We start from the raw sequence: 23,871 nt of genomic DNA, 5'->3' as shown, positions 1-23,871 counted from the left end.
GCATTCAGCCTTCCTATTAACTAGGGATCCCTGCAGCTTCCCCAGTGTGGCAAGGAACTACTGAGATGGAGTACAGCTCACAGAACACATTGTTAGCGTGAAAGGTTGGTGTCGTGTTCCAGAGCTTCCGTGAACGAAGAGGCAGACTGAACTTGAAACATGTTTTATTGAATGGCAGCAACTTAACGTGGCAGAATGACGGCCAAGGAATATAAGGACAAAAAGTACACCACAGCTTGGCGGCCAATGATTACATACACATAGTGAGCGAGGTTGATGTGATCGCAATATGACCCGCGTGACAGAAAGGGAAACTCTATCACACGTGTACACGTGTACAGATATGCGACAGTTGGGCAGTGGCAGAGAAGGTGTTTTGCTGTGTCGCCACATGTGCAAAAAATTGCATAAGGAGCATTTGCATAGCTTACATTACAGCACATGACACCTAGCACAAAATGAATGATTGCAATACGTGGAGCAGTGATATAACTTCTAAGCTGTTCCCTAGCCTCCCCTCTTCATAAAGTGTAAAATGTACAGGGACAGCTCTGGAAACAAACATGTACAAAGCAAGGAATCTGCTTTGATACAATACCTATATTGAGAGGCATAAGAGCATAAACGATCAGCGATGCTTCTGCAATGTTTATTACTGCAGAGCACATGCAATTGACAGAAAAAAATCAGAGACGATTATGATACTCCCTAATACGAAATTTGAGTGCAGCTCTACATGTGTTGTCATTTTGTTGGCATGGACAATCGGTCTCGTGTGGCATGTTGCAAATGGAGCGAAGTGTGGCACCACTGCCTTGCCAATCTGGAGATCGCATGAGCCAGCACATGCGTGACGCGTGGGCGTGGTTCACAGAAGCCACCGCCAACAAACCTCCCAGACATTGCGTGCTACTCTGGCACCATCTCATAGCTACCGTCACTGCACTTCGCTTTTATTTGCACACTTTTGCCATACACTCCTCTCCTTTCTGCCTCATGGTTATGCTGCACCTTCCTATCCACTTTCCTCCTCATGCCTCTTCTCACTTGCCGATTTTTTAATCTCCCACTGCCCCATGCTGCCTTCGCTCTCATCTTTTGCTGAACTCGTTCGCTCCGTTTAACCGAGCGAACGAGTGGTCCTCTCAGCACGACAAAAGCTAAAGGAAATGTGCTCAAAAGTAAATGGAATGACCAGCAAAAGGAATACCTTGAATGCGTGCACTATAAACCACGTTAAAGGATTGACTGAATGCACGATAGACATGGTCTACAAGATACCTTTGACACGTGGGGCTGATTACATGGGCCAAACAGGCAGGTGCGTAAATGATTGACTGTGCGACCACCTATACAACTACAGTCTGATACAAGCACCCAGAAGCCTTGCCATACACTGCGCTTCATGCCGTATCTTCCACAGGATGGGGATCTTGCTGAAATGTAGTAACCAAAGAAAAAGAAGTCATGGAAGCCTACAACATCAAGATGACCCCATGTGCCATCTATATCAGTCAGCAAAGAGATTAGCTTAATGACTGACAATAGATGGCATGGTTAGACTGGGAAGAACATCCTTGAACATGCGAGTAGGCTATATGAAGGTCTCATTTTCCAAAAATAAAACACTTGTTAGTTTGCACTTGGGTGTCGTGCATTGTTTTTCTCTCTTAAGTCCTGTCCCTTAGTCACTTTGTGCAACAGTGTTATGTCAAACCAACTAGCCCACTGGGAATTTTTTTTTTAGTTATATGTAATATGCTCTGAGTGCACATTTACTTGAGTCTTGTTTGCAATGCACATGTGAAAGACAGCACAAAAAAGATGCAATATTACAGGTGAGCAAATAAGGGTTTTTGGGACCGAATAGTATAGTGCCAGAAGCAAATTGAATCGAACACTTTTCTAAAAATGAATAGCCATTATCATAATTAACATAAACTGATGTTTATATCACTGTATTTTTGAAGTTAGCAAATTTCTGTAATAGTACAGTACCTCACTAAGTATTGTATTTGAAAAACACCCCAAACTGAGCATACGAGCAAACAAGTACTTTATTCGCATGCACAGGGCTCTTCAGAGGATGCAAATGATCACTGTAGAGCCTGTAAAGTGTGGCTGCCTGAGTAACCTAGCCTGCTCCTCTACGCAAGTTCTCATGTTTTATGGCTATAGCACGCCTGTCATGGTGAAAATTTACCGTACTTTTCTGCAATTTAGTGTTTATGTGGGTGCAGTTGGCATTTTGAAATACCCGAAACGTACGAAAAAAATATTCACATTTACAAAAGGTGACCACCGAATCGAATAGGGCACTATTCGATGCATAATTACAAAGTTGCAAATATTGACACATCCTTATGCAATACAACAGCTTAAAATAATGGTTTCGACACTTACATACACACTACATGCTCCAGCAGCCAACAGAATATCATATATTGACAAAAGGGTGTTTAACTGGGCTACTTGGTTATTCTTTGAGGATTGTAGCAGCAAAACTTAAGGAACATGGACACAGAAGGAACGACTAGACGAATACGCAGCTGCACTGTCAACTGATTTCTTGATTGAAATTCCCACTATTATTTATTTCATCGCCATATCTCTTCTCTTATACATCTGAGGCTGTCTCAAAAAGGCGACTTCCTTTCTTGTCAAGGCGACTGACGGTGTACTTACACATTACGCTCCTGTTTTACTTATCTCGAATGCCTCAAGGATCTCCCGAGTTAGCCTATCGTCGTTCCTTTTCAGGACTTGTACTTCATGAAATTACGAGTTACGACAAGAAAAGTTTGCCAAAGTCTGGTGCCTACTGTCAGCGGCGTGTGTTCGTGTAGTGTCTCTGCGTTCCTCGTTGGACGGGGTGAAGCGATGGAGCAAGACCATTCTCAGGAGAAATGAGAAAAGTGTGCGCACATGAAACAAACTTACGAGCGTCTCAACAGACATTATTTGCAAAAGAAGCCTCCAAAGCAAAGATTTCTCGCCATCAACTTAGCATGAACGATCATTGTCAGCAGTGAGATAGCCGAGCGTCTAACGGTGGTGTTCGAGCATTGTGTAGCACCTTTGATTGATTGCTTTCCACCAGTGCTCACCATGCACGCAAGCTGTAGAATGTGTGCTGTGGCACAGTCACGCATAAGTTGTGCTGCCAGCGCTCGATATGGTTTCCCACAACATAGCTTCACGCTGCTTTTCGATTCTCGTGATATGTTGCAATTAAAAATTCCCAAGACAGTGTTAAGAGAGCGGTTAAAAAAAAAAAAACATACAAGAAGGTAGGTAAAGCAGCTTGTGAACCCACTCCTATAATACCTCTACCCGCGTCTGTTCGTAAATGTGTTTTCTTGCGTTTGTCAATTTTTTTTAATTTCCCGCATTTCTTTCTATTCAAAGTTTTCTTAGTTTTCGCATGTGTGTGAACACATGCCTGCTACCATGCGTGTTTGCGCTTACTCTTATTTCTGTCCTTTTATTTTATATTAGCATTTGTTTTTGCTAGTTTTTTTTAGCAAAGTCTTTACACATTTTCATTAACCAGTCTCATTCAAAGCACTAACTCTTGTACATTGCAGGGCTGGCCTCTTCCATCTCATTAAAACCTGTCTCACTGGTCTACCTCGTCTTTTCAATCTGCCTACTCGCTGTGTTTCTGTCCTTGCTTCTTGTGTTCTTGCTGCAATGTGATTAACCAACTTGCTCAAAACAAATTTTGGTCGCCTATGAAAACAGAAAGGTTTAGAAATACATTTTCTTAAAAGCGTCATGTGGGTTGCACAGTACTTTGCTTTTTACCTCTGTTCATGTTTATGCATCAGTGCATGTGGTAGCTTGCCAAAGTGCACATGAAAGGCTGCATATTGCAAAAGAACACCTTGCTATGCTGTTGCACTTTTCATGCATTCAGTCTTAGTAAACAGACGGTTTCGCTGCCCATCACATATGATGGTAAAAATATTCAACATGAATAACATTGTGCAGTGGGGTATCATTTCCTGTCTGATGCTTTCGTCGTTGCAAAGACATTTTTCAGTGAATGGAGCCCGGCAAAGCAGTGCACTGAGAGCTTTTGCAACTTTCACCATTTATTACTTCACAAATGTCATTGTCTGAACCTGGCCATCGATCGCTATGCCGATGGCTTGTGAATTAAATAATTGCCTCAATAAAACACATTCAACTTCACTCAGCATTTTTTAGTACAAACAATGTTAGCAGAGCTATTTAGGGTGAATAATTGTGCTTACATTGGTGTTACTTGCCCGGTCAGATAAACAAATACAACAATGGCTGCGGCATGACTGTGATTTGATGTGCAGATTGTAAATGGTGCCTTTCAAGCATGCCCTTGACTACTGCTATTAATACCTACCCGACTGAGTATTTTGGGCCTAACTAAGCTATTGATGTTTGATAATTGTTCTCTTATTCGCATTACTTGCCTGGGCCAGGTAGCCAAAATAAACAATGCCACCACATTAATGTGTGTTTGCGTGCAAGTTGCCAACAGTGGCTGTCCTTTTTGCGTTGATTGCTGCCGTTTCACCGACAGTGGCGACAACTTGACTGTGCTTTGACGTGCAGACTGCTAATGGTGCCTTTCAAGCGTGTTCTCGACTACTGCTATTAATAGTTACCCAAATTCGTATTTTGGTCCTCACTAAGCTAATGATGTTTCATAATTGTTCTCTTGTCCATATTACTTGCCTGAGCCATATAACCAAAATAAAGAATGCGACCACATGAATGTGCTTTTGCATGCAAACTGCTAAAGTGGTGGTCAATTTCGCGTTGACTGCTGCTGTTTCACCTACAATGTCTACGACATGGCTGCGCTTTGAAGTGCAGATGCTAAAGGTGCCTTTCAAGCATGCCCTGACGACTGTTATCTCATCACAGGGCCCGTCATGCTCGTAGGTGGCTGCCCAATAGAGTATTTTGGGCCTTCGGACATTGCCATTAGTCATCTCAGTGGGCTGGAAATAACAGTAGGGGCAGCACAACTGCACGCAAAGCACAATGTGCTTTGGCGTGCACATTGGTGTGGCTGTCACTTTCACGTTGACTACTGCTTTTTCGTGTGAAGCTGGACAGTGGCTACCCGAATGAGCATTTTGGGCCCCGCATAGTTATTCAGGGTTAACAACTGTATTTGCATTCAGATTTTCCAGAATTTCAGCACGTTTCCATGCCAATACTTATATTGAGCACGATCTGTGCAGGACGTTGCTTTTTCAGAATTGGGCTTCCATTAAAAGGAATATGTCACCAAATGAACTGCTTATTTATTTGAGAGGTCACGGCAGAATGCTTGGCTGCTGCGAACCCACCGGCAATATTTTGGTAGCCCTAATAAGGGCTGTTCTTTCATTAAAAAGAAGCCATTATGCTTCATCGAGTGGCTCAATGCCGGACAGCTCGCAGTCGGAGTCGCTTTCTTCACTGTCACCTTCACCCAGTTGGATGATGATGGGTTGCACGTGGTCACTTCCAGATGTATCAAGCCTGAACTTTGCCTTCAGGTCCATCACATGGTGAAGTTTTTTCCTCCAGTCTTCCACCGTTACGTGCTTGATTTTTTCCCTCAAGCCGTCTTTGACCGTGGACAGCTTGACGCCTCTGTTGTCCTCAGCTATGCCACTTTTTTACCTTTGCCCACACGAGCTCGATAGGATTAAATTTGCAGTGGTATGGTGGGAGCCCGAGTACGATGCAATCGGCCCTTTCAGCTGCATTGTCTACGATGTAGCTCAGAAGTGTGGCTTTACAGATGCTACCAACTCAAGCAGCTGCTTTTTAACCACCCTTTCGCTGTAGGTGATGTTTTTGCTTTTGAGTCACTCCTGTATTTTTTCCTTCTTCCAAGCTGTTGACGGCAATTTCTCTTCTCGCCAGGAATGGTAAGATGCATTAGCCAAAACAATGACGCTACCAGCAGGCAACTTCTGCAGAACGTCGTTAAGCCATCCCTCGAAGTGATTGCCGTCCATTTCTTCGTGGTAGCCGCTTGTTTTTTGGCCTCAGAATATATCTAAGCAGCCGTTGACGAAGCCATCCTTGCTGCCAATGTGCGTCACAATCAGGCGCCGGCCTTTTCCAGAAGGTTGTTCCAGACCCATTGACAGGACATTTGCTCGAGCGTATAGGTGTCCGCGCTTCTGCACCACGATGTCTGTCCACACGATCAACCCAGTGTGTACCGCCGTCACCCATGTCTCGTCCAGGAAAAAAGATCTTTTGGCCTTCTGCCCGTAGCGCTCCACGTCACGAAGGTAGCGATTCTGCCATTCAGCGATGTCATCCCGTTCAGTCAGCAGCGAATTGCCTCTACTCTTCTCATGCTTGAATCAGATCTCAACAAGCAGGCGATGCACAGTACACCGCTTCAGTGATGGGAGATCCATTGTTGAGTGTGTCGAGGTATGTGTGGCTGGCAGGAGGTCTGGACCCCACTTCATGCAGAGTCAGAGACGAGGAGAGCTTTCTCGGTGAAGAATTCTTTATATAATGTTGACATGTTGTAGTTATCAGGAGAGAGACCAACAGAGCAGCTGCAAGCTGCTCATAACACCCCTCAGTCCACAGATTCACCAGACAGTCCCTAAGGACAAAACAAGGTCGAGAGAGAGAGGGTCTGGGCAGCTTCTGTGGTCCTAACGCCACTCTCGTTGGCCGGCACATCCTCAAACCGCGCTGCAGCGTCGGGCCGATCTGGCGGTCGGTCAGAATGGTGCGCCGGGGAAGTTTTATGGCCCGCATAGGACAAAGGGAACCAACTGTAAGGCACAGGGTCGAAACACAGCCCTCCTTTGGAAACCATCCCAAACACAGTGGGAGTCGTTTGTGGTGCAGGCACTGCTGGACAAAGGAGGGGGGGTTGCGTTGCTGCCGGCACGGGGAGGGGCCGAATAGCAGTCCGTGGTCCGGTGGCCGCTTCCGTTGTGGATGCAGTGCAGCCACGGGGAAACCCGAGCCGTGCACGTAGTCGTGTGCCCGAAGCAGGGACCATGCGGGGACGAATGCTGCCTCCACAGTCGACACACCATAGCACTGGCCTTCCGTCAGACAAATCCCAGGGCACAAACATAACACCATATACGCTTCAAGAACTCGTTAGTGATCTTCTCAACCGTCCGTATCTCGTTGTGGCGAAAGAAATCGTGCACACGACCTCGGTGTGCACAACGTGTCATACTTCGTGCTGCATCTTCTTTTCTCCGCATTTCGTGGGCACTTTCGCGAGGGCGTCGACAGTTTGCCACCCGAAATATGCAAAGCTTTGACCTCCCTCCTAACCTTGAACACTGTGCTTTCGCTGACACCGAGCATCTTGAGTTTGTAATGGTTGCGATAAATGCATTGTTTTATATAAGTACTTGTTCAATGGCAACTGATTCATTTGAAGCTCGGAACAGGAGTAGTAAATGTGCCGTGTACATGCAAACAAGCGCAAAGCTAGAGCTTCTCTTTCTACTTTTGTCACTTGCATGAAGCTAAAGAGCAGACGACGGGCAGCGTTGTGGAAGGCAAGGGGTTATTTTTCGGTCGCGATCCGGCATGTGCTGTAGCACGAGAGCTCTACTAAACCAGTTATCAAAATACAAAAGTCTTTATTTATACCTAGAATTGCGCGTTTCAGAAGCATGATTTTTTTAGTGGAATTATTTTAGTCACGAAGGCAATCGGACATCGCGCTTTGGTCATCTGGGCGGGGCCTCCCCTTTCTTCTAAAGTTGTATCCGACTATAGCTGTTCCTTCTGTGCCTGCATTCTTGAAGTTCTGCTACAATCCTCGAATCATATATTGACCATACCAGTTGTGTTGCCATCTTCATGCTTTGTTAAAATATGCATATGGCTTTTTATCAAAAAATGCAAATTGTCAAGAATCAAAATGAAGTATCTAGTTTTCACACATTATATGCTTATCATGCTGAGCCACTGGTGTTGGCACTAACAGTGTGTACTCAGACACTAACAAGAAACAAGCAGCTGAATTTCTTGCACATGCAAGGCGCTCACATCTCTCAGTATAAGAATGTATACTTTGCTTAATCTAGAAATACGCCTCAGGATTTCTGCTGTTTACACCAATGTCCCCATGACAAAAATGAAGAGTGCCCGAAATTTGCGTTCATGAGAACAGTGCATCCGTGCGTCCACATTTCACGACAGCGCGCATGTACTCATGTAACTTTAAAGCTGTTCCTTATATTGCCCTCAGCGACTATAAATACCTTCATAGCACAGAAATAACTTCTGAAAAACACACGAGATACGTGAACGAGGCAGAAAGGGCCGGAACCAAAACTCGCCCGCAACGCTTATGCACTGTTCACTTCAGAACATGTGCATATTGCATGAAACGAACACTTATACGCCTAGCACCACTGCGACACATTGCACGTACATATCACAGTACACTTACGCTTCGTAAAAGTAAGAACGCTAGCGCTCGAACATTCTGTACGTGTTCGCGGTCACCGGTGCGCATCGCAGCCGGCAAAACAGCTCACACGAAGCAAGACACAAACAGCACATTACGATTGCCTGCAATGAAACGACAATGAAGCTCATCGCTACACATCGTGTCATCACTTCTGAAACACAAACCAGCACTGCACAAACGTGCAATCTTCGTATCGATGAAGCGCGCACACACAACACCCACGAACACTATATGCTGATGTGGGCGATCGCAAATCTTTTCTTTTTGGCGCGTATCTAACTAGTGTCATGCTTAGAATGCAGGTTTGTGCGATGGCCTTCACGTTTGTAATGCACATGCAAAAAAACGGCCTAAAACACACGAAATCGGCGGCTTCATTCCTTCCGATCCTCGCGTAAACACAACACACATCCGTCTGTTTCCTTTGGCGATCGCACGTACTGAAGACTGTCAGAAAGAGTACAGCTGCTTGTTGCGTTAGACAAATAGCTTTGCAGGTGCTGAATAGCTCTTGCAATCATCACAATAAACCACACAAAAAACAAACTGCCGCTGCAGCCTAGGGGTCTAGGCCTTGCGCACCGCTTCGCTTCGAACCAGCGCCATGTTTGTGCGGACACCGCACGGAGGCAAAAGTTCACGACCGCCTCTCATGACGTCACGTCGGCCATTATTGGCGGACCGCTGGCTTGCGGTGCGGCGTGCGGCCATGGGCGGTTTGAGCGTAAATCGGCCCTAAAGCAAACATCACCCCAGGCAGACACAGCTCCCAGTCAGTTCGATGTTCAAAACACAACGCTCTCAACACGCGCTTCATGACGGAGTGGAGCTTCTCAACGGAATTCGACTGTGGGTGGTACACTGAGCTGTGTAACAGCTTTACCCCACACCTTTCGAGAAAAGTTGTCGTCAAAGCGCTAGTAAACACTGTGCCCTGATCTGATTGGATTTCCGCAGGGAAACCAACTCGCGCAAATATGGACAGTAGTGCATTAACTATCTCAACTGAGCTGAGTTCTTTAAGCGGCACTGCTTCAGGGAACTTTGTCGCTGGGCAGATCACAGTCAAAATGTGTCTGTACCCCGTGGCTGTTACCGGCAGAGGTCCCACAGTATCAATAACGAGCCGTCTAAAAGGCTCCGTAATGATAGGTACCAATTTCAACGGCGCCCTCGATTTGTCCCCTGGTTTGCCCACCCGCTGACAAGTGTCACATGTCCTCACGAAATGGTCTGCGTCCCGAAAACACCCTGGCCAATAGTACTCTTGCAAGAGACGGTCCTTAGTTTTCTTAACTCCTAGGTGTCCGGACCACGAACCCCCATGCGACAAGCGCAACAGATCCTGACGATAGCATTGAGGCACGACCAGCTGATCGAACTCCACTCCTCTGCGGTCAAGATACTTCCGGTACAGGACTCCACCTCTTTCCACAAAACGCGCAGTTTTCCTGGCGATACCTTCTTTGACATTGCAGCGTATGTTTTCTAGGCTACCATCCTTCTTTTGCTCGGCTATCAAAGCCGACCGGCTGACTTTTAGCAACCTATCAAGTCCGTCTGACGTAGGCGCGATGAGCAAATCAGTAGATAGCTCTTCTAACTTTCCCGTGTCGGGCGTTTCCTCTCCAGTATCTGGCGCCTTTAACGTTACAGACTCAAGTTTATTCAGTTCGGGCGTGCTCGGAATATCAGCGTGCTGCGCCTCTGACCCTTTTTCGTTGTTTGATAACGTCGGCCCCGCAACTACCGCCTTTGCAGCGAGCTCCCGAACCTTCGATCTGGTTAATGCCTGAACACTAGCTTCACCAAACAAAAGCCCCTTCTCGCGCAGGAGGTGATCGGACCTGTTTGAAAATAGGTACGGGTACTGGGGTGGCAGCATAGATGACACTGCCGCCTCTGTCTCAAGCGTTCCGAAAGGTCCTTCAATAAGCACCTTTGCTACCGGCAGACACACGCTATGAGCTTCCACGGCTTGCTTGATCCACGCGCACTCGCCCGTGAACATATGGGGTTCTACGTAAGACGGGTGAACTACATCCATCGTAGCTGCGGAATCGCGAAGCACTCGGCACTCTTTCCCGTTCACGAGGAGGTCTCGCATGTAAGGCTCGAGAAGCTTCATGTTCTCGTCAGTGCTGCCTATTGAAAAAAACACAACTTTTGGTGTTGTTTCCGGACACTGCGCCGAAAAATGACCCGGCTTCTGGCACGTATAACAAACGCCCGCTCGCCTCATCTCGAACCGCTTTCTGCGTTTGGCTGCCGCCGTCTCTTTACGTCTGGTCGGACTGCTTTCACTCGCATCCGCACTACGCGTGTCCCCCTTTAATCTCATGGGTGTGAACTTCGGCCTCTCAAACTTCGAGCCAAATTCACCCTTTTGACCGTCCTTAGCTCCGCGAGCCCGACGCGTCACAAACTCCTCGGCTAGCTCAGCGGCTTTAGCCACCGTACAAACGTCTGGCCTATCCAAGACCCAGTATCGCACGTTCTCCGGTAACCGACTATAAAACTGTTCTAGCCCGAAGCACTGCAGAACTTTATCGTGGTCACCAAACGCTTTCTCTTCTTTGAGCCACTCCTGCATGTTCGACATAAGCCTATACGCAAACTCTGTATATGACTCACTTTTGCCTTTCTCATTTTCCCGAAACTTCCGACGGAACGCCTCCGCAGACAGCCGGTACTTTTTTAGCAGACTCGATTTTACTTTGTCGAAATCCTCTGCTTCCTCTCTATCCAAGCGAGCGACTACGTCGGCCGCGTCGCCGGGTAACAAAGTGAGCAAGCGCTGTGGCCACGTTTCCCGAGAGAACCCCTGCTTCTCGCACGTTCGCTCAAAGTTAACCAGGAACAAACCAATGTCCTCTCCAAGCTTAAACGGCCGCATCAGGTCAGTCATTTTGAACAATACTCGTTCTCCTGCACCGTGTGCCTGACTTCCATTACGAGCGCGTTCCATCTCTACCTCAAGACGCTTCATTTCCAAAGCGTGTTGACGGTCACGCTCTTGTTGCTCTCGCTCTTTCTGTTCTTTACGTTCACGCTCTTCTTTTTCTTTCTGTTCTTTACGTTCACGCTCTTCTCTTTTTGCAGTCTCCCTCTCTTCAATGGTCTCAAGGCATTCCGACAGCTCGTCATCCTCAGCCTCTAACTCCAGAATAGCCTTTAGCAGTTCAGGTTTTCTTAGTTTGTCTGAGACATCCAGACCCAACTCTCTTGCAAGCTCCAACAATTTCGGTTTGCGCAACGACTTCAAATCCATGGCTGCTCTGAATGCTGCTTTCTCTACTGCTTACTATTGTCTTGCCGCAAACTAACCCGGCAGCAACGACAACCACAATTACCAGCTCTGTTTCTGACACTAACAAAAGCCCGGCAAAGCTCAGAAGAAGAAAGTCCCGCACTCACCAAACCTCGCAGGCAGGAATTCCGCGCAGTCGTTCCGCTGCAGGCAACCAGTCGTCACACAGGGCTCGTTGCACTGCTCCCGGATCGTCGTTGAGCTGCTCAGCATACAGTCAACTGCATCTCTTCGCTGCTGGCCTCCGTTGTCGCGATCTCACCGCTGGCAGACAGTTGTTTGAAGTCGGAGGCGATCCCACCGCTGGCAACCAGATGTTTGGGATCGCACCGCTGGTACGATCGGTTGGGAACTCGGCGCTGACGCCCGTGGTTGTACCTGGGTCGCAAGCCCCAAGGGTAGCGTTGGCCTGGCGGCCTGGGGTACAACTGGAAGCATCCGAAGGTCCCGGCAAAGCATGAGTCGACTGGTAACAACAAAACAACTTGTTTATTTTAACATCGCAAAGAGTTGGCGGTCAGGTTGACCGAAGTAGAGAGACGGGAGAGCACTTCACTCAACAGAAGAAATCGGAGCCCTCCTTTTGGCGTCCGGGGGCAGCTGTTTTTATACTCTCGCAGTTGAGGGCAAGAAGGAACCCCTCAAAAGACGAGCACGTGAATGTACAATGGGCTAATGGTGACGCACACTGTCGAAGCGCTGCCGTAGCACCATGTCGAGCACGATCTCGTAGCACCCTGTCGAGCACGATCTCGTAGCACCCTGTTGTAGCGCTGCCGGTCGGGCACAATAACTGTAATGAGAGGATGATCCCTGCTTTGGCATCGCCTGTTTCGGGCACAATGACTGGAATGAGAGGATGATCCCTGCTTTGGCATCGCCTGTTTCGGGCACAATGACTGGAATGCGAGGGTGATCCTTTGCGGTCGCATCGCCGCAGTCGCGCCTGGAAACACCTGCCGATGAGTGTTGCGGCGACGACGATCGGGCCAAAATGTCTGCCGCCCCGCCGCAGTCGCGCCGGCAAAACCACGTGTCGCAGGCGAAACGCAACACCGCCTGCCGAGATGGGGGGTCGCTCACTGCGAGGCCAAAATGAAGAGAAACTGCTGGGCTATGCTGCTCTGCCGGACAGATTTCTGTGTTTAAAAAAAAAAGGAAGACTGATGTTGGCCTAGCTTCCGGCCGCGCATGTCAGGCAGCGAAGTAGTCGGAATTCATTAGACATCGCCGCTGCTTTGTATTTAGCCGCGTGTACAGTACCGCTGTGAGAGGAACCAAGCTTCAGAGGCAAAGAAAACACACATTTTGCCGGTTATTGGGGGCACCCATTTGTGGGGAGCAATTTATTACATACTTGTTTATTTTATAGTATTGTCGGTGTCGCATTTTACTACATTCATTATTATTGTTATTATTATTTAAGATGGAGGAATCGTAGAATGTAGTAAATTTCATCGTAAATTCCGGAGATTATGGAATGGTCTAATACTCTTCTGCTTCGCTTGATACTGCTTTTAAAACAGATTACCGCTTGATACCGCCTATGAAACAATAAAATACAGTTTGTTGGTTCAACAAAATGGTTCGTTGGTTTAACTCGTCTTGTCAAGGTCAATCTCAAAATATGAAATCCTCTTATGTTTTGTGATTAAACCCCATATTGCGTGCTGTTGAATCCGTTGTGTGAACTATAGGAGCTAAAGCTATGACGTGGTTTCTTTTACATGCACTGCAATGTTGTTGACTACATTATTTGACAAAATGGTGACCCAACCCAAAGTCTACGGGAAGAGGTCCTGTCGTATGGATTAACAGCATGAACTTTAAATAAATGTAGCGAACACACAGTGCTGTGCTTCCAGAGAACGCCGACAGCACTGCTGCACTCGTTACGCTCGCATCAAACAGGCAACGAGAAACGCATAGCAGACAAAAACGCAACTTAATAATGCAACGGTAGTCCGGCGCCTCGAACGGTTTCCAAGTGGGTCACAAGACCCAGAGCTTCCGCAACACGCAGAGGACAAGAAAATCGGTGTAAGGATTTTTCTTAACGCCGAGATAACCAGAGTGCCTGTCGACTAAATCGCCCGGTTGGAAAGAGCGAGCTTTGCTGAGAAGACGTATTGAGCTGCGCTCGGTAGTATTGCTAACCGAGCTCGGAGACGAGCCTGGCGCGGCATCTCGCTGGAGTCCACTTTTGCGGGCCGTTCCTGCAGAGATGTGTCGAAGCCAAGAAGGTGTTCTTGCGGTAACATTGGTGACCTCCTCCCGTAGAGCAGCTGAAACGGCATGGTGCGAGTGACTCCTTGTTGGGAGGTGTCTAGACCGATAACCGCAGCAGCGACGTAGTCATCCCAGTTCGGTCGTGTGTGGGACAGACGCAGGAAGTAATGTCTTTTATGGTGTGGTTGGTGCACTCGCCCTGTTCATTTGTTTGTTTGTGAATGTTGAGGGGACGCTTCAACGTGTCGTATTCAATGTATAGAGAAGAAAGTTTCAATGGCGCGCGACATAAATGCCGTGCCACTGTCGGAAATCAGCAACTTCGGCATGCCATGCCGGAATATGAGGCACTCCTAATAAAGGTCATGTCATGGGCGGCTACTGGATCACGGACGGCTTGAACTTCTACCCACTTAGGTAGTCCGTGGCCACAATGATAAACGTGTTGCCATGCTTGCTGCGATGAAACGGGCCCAGGTGATCAATGCCCACGATATCCAGCGGTTCGTTAGGAGGCGCGATTGGTTGTATAAGGGCACGGGTTATAAGTCGTAAGGTCTGTGACGACCTTACAAGCTTGACAAATGGTGCAGGATGACACGTATAGGTAGGCATCGGCGCGCATGCCAGACAACCACAACCTTTCCTTATCGCGAGCCAGAGTCTTCTGCTGACCCAGGTGGTCAGCAGAGCGGGCGTCGTGAGACATGAAAAGTATGGATCATCGCATGGCTACAGGCACCTCAGGTAGGTACGATTCAATTCCTGTACGTCGATGACAAACGGTACCATCTCGGGCTGTATAAGCTGATGAAAGTCTCTCGAGGCGGCGCTTAGGCGTACCGGTATTACTAGACAGGCGCCGGAGGATATTGCAGATTTCGGTATCCTTTGATTGTGCAGCTCGGAGATCGAGTACTGCAAATGTCGGCGCAGAGTAGTTAGTAACGACAGGGTTGCGTCAAAGATAGTCGGCGTCTTCTTGGTGACAAGAACCACTACGATGAACGACCGTGAAGCTGTAGTCTTGAAGTTTGAGGGCCCGTCGGGCAAGTTTGACAATTAGGTCTCTTTTTGTTTGGAGGCAGCGCAGTGCAACGTTGTCGATAACAATAGTGAAATGTTTTTACGTAGGCGTAAGGCCGAAATTTCCCAGTGGTCCAGATTACCGCGAGGCACTGAAGTTCTGAAAAGTGGTACCGACCTTCTGGTCCACAGGGGCGGCGACTGGCATAGGAAACGGGCTTCTCGTTCCCTTCGGAGTGTACAAGAACCGAGGCTAGGCCAGGACCACTGGCATCAGTGGGGATGATGCTAGGGGCGTCCTCTTGATAGTGCGCGAGAATCGGTGGAATCGTCAGGGCCGCCCCAACGTCACTCTTGATTAGAAGTTCATTGAGGGGTGCAGCCCGAGCGGCGAAGTCAGGGACGAAAGGGCTGAAGTAGGAAGCGAAGCCCATGAAAATTTTGACTTGTTTGGCTGTTGTAAGAGGCGGAATGCTTGCTAAAGCTTGTAGCTTCGAAGGCTCACGGTTGATACCGTGGGCACTCACAGCACGACAAAGAAACACTTTGAAGGCTTTATGCGGAGCCCACCATCATCTAGAGCGCGCAAGATTAGCTCCAGACGCCGTTGGTGTTCAGAAAACGTCGGAGTGTAAGCCATAGTGTCATGTAAATGCACCAACGCCATTGATCACTTCAAGTGTCCAAGGAACCGGTCCATTAGCTGTTGGAACGTTACAGATGCTTTAGAGAGCCCAAAATGAAGGCGGTTCAAATGGTACAGGCCGTCCGCTGTGATAAATGCAGTCTTCTCCGCGTCGTTCTTGTGGAGCCCGACCTGCCAATAGCCGAAGAGGAGGTCGAGCGTAGTGAAAAATCTGGCCCCATGAAGCCGATCTAAGGCGTCGTCGAGACGGGGAAGAGGTTATACATCCGGCTTGGTAATGCCGTTTAGAAGGCGATAGTCTACGCAAGATTGCTTAGTACCGTCCTTCTTTCTCGCGAGAACTACTGGAACCGACCAAGGTCTGAATGGGCGAGAAACGATGCCGCGCTGTAACATATCTTCCATTTGAGTTGTAATTTTAGTGCGTTCAGGAGCAGAAACACGACGAGGGTGGTGTAGAACGGTTGCATGGGAGCCAGTGTTGATCTTGTGACAAACAAGAATTGTATACAGCCAAGTTCGCTCGGTGATAACGCCAAGCAGCTTCGAAATTTCACCAGCAATGCTTGGATATTGGACTTCTCGGATGACGTTAGGTTTGGGCCGAAATGGAACACATTCAAGTCGACGGAGTCATCGCCACTCTCTGGAGAAGTGCAGTGCTGCACTGTTGCGAGGTCGGACCAGGCCTGAAGGGCTGCCCTGGACGCCAACACAGTTCGTACGAGCAACGGGCTGTCTGATAGGTTCAACACCAGGGCAGCAAATGCAGAAGAATAGCAGCGCAGGAAAGAGCATGGGACGCTAAATTGATTGCCCGGTCGTGAACAGATAGTGTGGTCAACAAAGACATTTGCATCTAAGCACGCATTCATGTCTCAATGAACGGGTACCCACGCAGCAAAAGACAAGGGTGTAATTGCCGTAGATGTTGCCAGCACAGGAAAAGAAAGCGGTGGTGGTGGGCGAACATGTTTATTTTTGCGGGCCTTCGGTAGAAGTATGGTCGTTAGCGCACATATCCATGTTGGCAGGGCGCGTATTTTCGTACGAAAGTAAGATAAATGCTTACGCAACGACGAAGCGCCATTGTTCAGAAAGGAGCGTGGTCGCGTGGTCGGCTAATTTAAAAGATAGAGCGAAGACATAAGGGCAGCTCTTTGTTTGCGACTGTGTTGGCTGGCAGGTCAGGTGCCGAATCGTGAGGGAGCAACCTATTATGCAGCCGGCGTGGTTAGTCTGTAGAGCACGCGAGGTGGAGACAACGAGACGTTATTCCAGCACCGGAGCTCAAACTCAACTGATCTTTTATTTCCTCGGTTCCCAGCCCATTCAGCTCCCACGCCGCTCGTGGCATCGCCTGACCTCGTCCTCTTTCCTAGGGCGCTCGCGTCGATGTCGCTGGCGCTACAAGTCCATGCATATTCCCAGTGCTGGGTCCCAGTTGCAGCCAGAAATTAAGGTTCCGCAGAGGTTTTGCACCACAATGAATGGTACACTTACACTTTTTCCAAAGGCAGCCACAGTCATCGATATTTCTCCAAGGGTTGGTGGACAAGTTGAGTTCCGTCAGCAGGAGGAGGCCGGCAGGTGCGACCGTAGCCGTCTTCCGATGGCACTGAATGGGGAGCGAATTTGGTGCCATCAAATTAAAAACTGCGCCGGTGTCCACTAGGCTTCAATGATTTCCGGTGGCTAACCTAGCTGGGCTTGTAACGTGAACATACCTGTAAACGGGCCCAGTGACAGGAGAGGGACTTGGCTTCCGCGGGGTCCTGCCCTCCGCGATGAATTTTTCCGATGCTGGGGTACGACGCTCATGTTCTCGACTGTAATGGCCGATCTCGTTGCATTGATAGGAGCGCATGGTTGGAGAGCGCTGCTACTATGCGTCTGAGTGACTGGCTTGGCTTGCTGACGCTTGTTGACTTGGAAAAGCGCGCGGGCGGGTCATTGCAGTGGAGCGTTCCACTATGTGAGGCTCCAAGGTAAGAGCTAAGACAACGTGATTTGTGGACGGGCGGACGAGGGGGCGGAAGCGTTGAACTTTGAGGTCGTAATGGCGTCGTTGGAGGCTTCGGTAGGAACGAGGTTGGCAGCGGGGTTCGGACAACCAGCCAGGGCCTTCCACGACAGGTACTCGACGTGAGCAGCGAGCTCGTGCAGGCTGTAGTGTCCCTGTTGCACGTGCTGCAACTCTGTAAGTGCTGAAGATGGGCATCACCATAGCGGGACGCGAGTGCCGAGACGAAACTTGCGTATTTGGAATGGTCGGATGCCCGGCAGGAACTCCAGAAATTCAGTGGGAGCAGAACGAAACTGAAGGACGAGGATTTGAGCTTTTGGTGAGGTGCCAAGGAGTGGATAGCAGTGACAGACTCAAATAGCATACGAAAAGCAGACCGCGACGTGGTGCTGTCAAACGTAGGTGCACTTGGGAAAGTTCCCTGACATTGCTGCGTGGCGGAATTGGGAAAGGGAGATTTAGGTGCCGAGATAGGTGGAGCCTGACCAGTGGAATCAGGCGACACGAGTATTGAAAAATGTGTGGTGAGGTTGGCGATGCGACTTTCCGCAGAAGACATTCGCTGCGCTAGACAGTTCTCAAGGGACAGCAGTCGCTGGGAAAGGCGTGTTTCAAAAAAGTGCAGGAGAGCCGCTAGGTCGGGCGCAGGCTGACGGCGAGTGGAATCCGAATCGGCAGGGTGAATGTTTTAAAGTATCATCGTAGCAGAATCTGAACTCTGAGATGGCGTCGACGGTTGCGTAGTGGTGGCGTCGCTCTCAGAAATGGGGGGGGGGGGGCAGTTGCTTGTCCTATGACCATAGAGTTTCAAACCATAATACCTAGAGGGAAATCTGGTGCCACCGTCTATGGGAGTTTTCTAAGGGGCGCTGTGCCGTCATGGCCATGACGGTATATGTGTCTGCGAGGCTTGTGTTGGCTGGTGCTGTAAGAGGCTTCGTCTAAAACGTGGATATGGCTACAAAAATAACGCGTTTTTAAAGCACAATCTTCTTAAAATGTTTTCTTACACGCATATTACATCTTTACTCACCTACAATGCATGACCAAGCGAAGAAAAGCAAGAACAGACAATAAACTGTTTCAAAGCGAGCGCGAATCTTGTCGTCTGTCCTCCAACTTTAGCGGTCCGCTAATACTTTTTACGTATCATATTGTTGCAGGAAGAAAGTAGGCCCACGAGTGTAAAATAATGTATATTTACAACTGAGGTTAATGGCGTTCAGGCAACTGCCAGACTTCGCCTTCCTCTAGTCCAATGCAACTTCTTTCTTCCCTTCACCGTAACATCACCCTCCCGGCGGAGTAACCCCGTCCCGGTGCAAGTTATAGAGCCTCACTTAATGGGGGCACATAGGGCTTCAGCCTGGCGATGTGAACAACATCGCTGGTGACGTTGGGAGGCACTGAAGGCTGACCTGACTGGGGCGATGTCGTATGTCACGTCGGACAGTTGGCGTAAGATCTGGTACGGACCAGAATAAGGGGAAAGTAGTTTTTCCGACAAGCCGACGCGACGTGAAGGCGTCTAGAGAAGGACAAGGGAACCAGGTGAAAAATGGGAGTCTCGGTGCCGAAGGTCGTAGCGTCGCTTTTGAAAAGCTTGCGTGACTCTGAGGCGATGACGGGCGACTTCTCGGGCCTGGGCGGCTAAGTCAATAGCATCGCGAGCGTAACCAGTGCTGGGTGATTGTACTGCGGAAGGTAGCAACGTGTCAAAGGGCAAGGTGGGGTCGCGGCCATACACCAGGTAAAATGGTGAAAATCCGGCAGTGTCGTGACGGGACGAGTTGTATGCGAAAGTGATGTATGGTAAAGCGATGTCCCAGTCACGGTGATCGTCGGAAACGTACATGGCCAACATTTCAGTTAGCGTGCGGTTGAGTCGCTCGGTGAGGCCGTTAGTTTGAGGGTGGTACGCGGCAGCAATCTGGTGTTCTGTAGAACAGGAGCGGAGCAGATCATCGACGACCTTCGATAGAAAGTAGCGGCCGCGATCCGTCAGCAACTGGTGAGGGGCGCCGTGGTGCAGGATGACGTCGTATAGTAAGAAGTCGGCGACATCAGTAGCGCAGCTGGTTGGTAGGGCTCGTGCGATGGCATATCTCGTGTCATAATCGGTTGCTACAGAAATCCATTTGTATCCTTTGATGGAAATTGAAAAGGGGTCAAGGAGGTCTAGGGCCACACGGAAGAAGGCCTCTGTAGGGATATCAATTCGTTGCAGCAAACCAGCGGGAGGCTTAGCAGGCGTCTTCCGGTGCTGACACAGGTCGCAAGAAGCGACATAACGACGTACAGAGCGATAAATGCCGGGCCAGAAGCGTCGCCGCAGGCGGTCGTATGTACAAGTGATGCCCAGATGTCCAGCAGTAGGAGCGTCGTGAAGTTGCTGGAGCACGGCTAGTCGAAGGTGCTTGGGAACGACTAGGAGGAGCGCCGGGCCGTCAGGACGAACGCTACGACGGTATAAAGTTCCATTGCGCAAGGTGAACATCCGGAGGGACGGGTCATTGGGCGAAGAGCTTAGGCGTTCCATAAGTGTTCGAAGAACAGGATCTTTGCGCTGCTCGTCGTCAATATGGAGGAAGGCGAAGAGGGATAGAACACTGATGTCCGAGTCTGCGTCAGTATCGTCCGGTTGATCCACGGGATTGCGGGACTGGCAGTCAGCGTCTTTATGCAGGCGCCCTGACTTATAAATAATAGAAAATGTATATTCCTGTAGACGCAATGCCCAACGTGCAAGTCGTCCAGTTGGGTCCTTCAAAGAGGAGAGCCAGCAGAGGGTGTGATGATCAGTTACGACGCAGAAGCTCCGACCAAAAGGTACGGCCGGAATTTCGCGACCGCCCATAGGAGCGCAAGACATTCTCTCTCGGTAATGGAGTAATTTCGCTCGGGCGTGGAAAGAAGGCGGCTAGCGTAAGCGATGACATGGTCTTGGCCCTGTTGACGCTGAGCAAGGACAGCGCCGATGCCATGACCACTCGCGTCAGTTCGTACTTCAGTGGGCGCAGAAGGGTCAAAGTGTGACAGAATTGGGGAAGTTGTAAGCCGCTCAATCAGGGTAGAGAACGCTTTCTCCTGCAGTGGTCCCCAAGAGAAAGAGACGTCTTTCTTAAGAATGTCAGTGAGAGGGTGAGCGATGTCGGCAAAATTTTTCACAAATCGCCGGAAATAAGAGCATAAGCCCAGAAAACTACGGACATCGTTTGTTGAACAAGGTACAAGAAAATTTTGCACGGCGTGAACTTTCTGTGGATCAGGGTGGATTCCGGTGGCGTTCACGAGATGGCCGAGCATGTTAATTTCACGGCGACCGAAATGGCACTTGGAAGAGTTTAGCTGAAGGCAAGCCCTGTGAAATACGGAGAGTATGGTTGTGAGGCGCCGCAGATGGCTCTCAAAGTTCGGCGAAAACACAATCACATCGTCGAGGTAACAGAGTCATGTAGACTACTTCAAGCCGCGCAAGAGAGAGTCCATCATGCGCTCGAATGTAGCTGGCTCATTGCATAATCCAAAGGGCATGACTTTAAATTGGTACAGACCGTCCAGTGTGACGAAGGCGGTTTTCTCGCGGTCCATCTTATCGACGTTAATCTGCCAATAGCCGGAGCGGAGGTCAATTGATGAAAAGTATTGGGATCCGTGAAGGCAGTCAAGAGCTTCATCAAAGCGAGGCAGGGGATAAACATGCTCCTTTGTTATCCTGTTGAGGTGACGGTAGTCAACGCAGAAGCGCCACGAGTTGTCTTTCTTCTTTACTAAGACAACTGGTGATGCCGACGGTGTACTTGAAGGTTCAGTGATGTCCTTGTCCACCATCCTGTCTACCTCTTTTTGTATGATGGCCCTTTCTGTTGCGGAGACTTAATATGGCCGCCTATGAATGGGGCTGGCGTCACCGGTGTTGATGCGATGCGTGACAACAGATGTCTGGCCAAGTGGACGGTCGTCCAAATCAAAGATCTCCCGATAAGATGACAGGAGGTGACGAAGAGGTGCTGTTTGCTCGGAAGGAAGGTCAGGGGCGATCATCTTCGAAACATCGTCCGTAGGCGTCGAGTACGGAGGAGTGGGTAACAAAGGTCCGTTGGTACTGAGGAAGGATTCAGAGGTCGAAGAAGAAACCTCAAATTCTTTCAAAGGAGTTATGTGCGCTATATCGATACCGTGTGGCAGCACATGCGACGAAAATCCAAAATTGAGGATGGGCATGCGAGTGTAGTTTTCGCGGATCCGGACTAAGGTGCTCGGCAGGGCAATATTGCGCGACAAAACCACGTCAGTAAGCGGCGACACGACGTACTCGCCATCAGGTACGGGAGGACAGGGCGTCAGGAGGACATTTGAAGCCGCCTGTGGAGACAGCCTTGCAAACTCAGCAGAACATAAGCGGTGTGAAGCACAAGTTGTTGCGTCCGCAGGAAGCGGCAGATCCAACTGTACAACACCTGCGGAGCAGTCAATTTGGGCAGAGTGTTTCGAAAGGAAGTCGAGGCCGAGAATTAGGTCGTGCTGACAGTGTTCAAGGACGATAAATATAACAACGGTATAATGGCCCCCAATGGTCACACGTGCTGTGCATATTCCAAGGACAGGTGAAGTACTCCCATCGGCGACTCGCACAGTGCCCAGTACGGCGGGTGTCAGAACCTTCTTGAGCCTTCGGCGGAGAGCAGCGCTCATAACTGAAAGCTGCGCTCCTCTATCAACGAGAGATCTAACAGGAACGCCATCAACTTCAATGTCCAGTAGGTTTCCACATGTAGGCAGGGTCAACAGAGGATTTGTGGGCTGGGTCGTAGTTGCAGCTTCACCTCCGGGAGCTGCACCGCCTATAGTTTCCCGAAGCGAAGCGACTGGTTGCAGAAGTGGGCGAAGAGAGGTGAACGAGAGGCGAACGGGACCTACGACCTTAGGGAGACGGGGAGCGGCTAGATATTGGTGGAGCACTGTAGCCGTATAGGGCGAGAAAGTACGGTTGTCTTGTACTTGGCGGTAGTGACTCGGAGAAGACCACCGAGGAGGCGACGACCAGTGGTTGCGGCAATGACGAGCGATGTGTCCCATACCGGAACAATTAAAGCAGAGGGGTTTATCATCCGCCGTGCGCCAGTCAGCTGGGTTGCGACGGGGTGGCAGAAAGCTTTGCGTCTGGGAGCGAGCGGCCGGAGAAATCTGGTAGGTGTTTGTATGGCGGACCGAGCAGAGAGATGGAATGCCCAAGCTTGCTATTTCCTCCAGAACGACCGCTTGTATAAGGGAGATAGCGGGCACGCTTTCCCGACAGTCGGGACGAACTGGAGCCGGAGCCATGGCCTCAAGCTCACGGCGAACGATGCGCGTGATATCTTCCGGTCCTGCGGGCTGAACGAATCGCGGCGGGTCTTCGCAAGATGTCGCGGCGGTATTGGGCAATCGGTCGAAAGTTTGAGCGACGCGGCGGCCCTTCGCTTGTTTGAAGCGCCGGCACTCCTTTACAATTGCGTCCACAGTGGCACAATCCTTACACATCAGGAGATTGAAGGCATCGTCTGCAATACCTTTCAGTATGTGACCAATCTTGTCTGCCTCGGTCATGTTGTCATCAGCCTTGCGACAGAGGGCCAGCACATCCTGTATGTACATGACATAGGATTCTGTGGACGTCTGAGCGCGACAGGCAAGTTCTTTTTTTGCTGCCAGCTGATGACCGACAGGTCTGCCGAACAGGTCTCGCATTTTTTCTTTGCAGACATCCCAGCTCGTTAGGTCAGCTTCGTGTGTGTCGTACCATTGCCTCGCAGTTCCTCTTAAATAAAATATCACGTTTGCTAGCATCATTGTTGGATCCCACCTGTTGTTGTCGCACACTCGCTCGTGCATCGTAAGCCAGTCCTCGACGTACGTCGGCGTTGTCCGTGCCACAAAACGTCCCTGGGTCGTGCGTATGAGTGAGGATGACCGTTGGCATGGGCTGCTGAGGCGTTGTCGCTTGTTTCGGTTGATTTGCCATTGTGGCGGCAGGTAGACGATGTCCGCTGCGAAGTTCCGTGATTGTACCCCGCACATCCACCAAAATGTTGCAGGAAGAAAGCAGGCCCACGAGTGTAAAATAATGTATATTTACAACTGAGGTTAATGGCGTTCAGGCAACTGCCAGAATTCGTCTTCCTCTAGTCCAA

The sequence above is a fragment of the Dermacentor variabilis genome, chromosome 10 (genome assembly GCF_050947875.1).
Source record: "Dermacentor variabilis isolate Ectoservices chromosome 10, ASM5094787v1, whole genome shotgun sequence".
NCBI lineage: Eukaryota > Metazoa > Arthropoda > Arachnida > Ixodida > Ixodidae > Dermacentor > Dermacentor variabilis.
The sequence above is the reverse complement of the archived record's forward strand: the minus strand, read 5'-3'. Positions refer to the sequence as shown.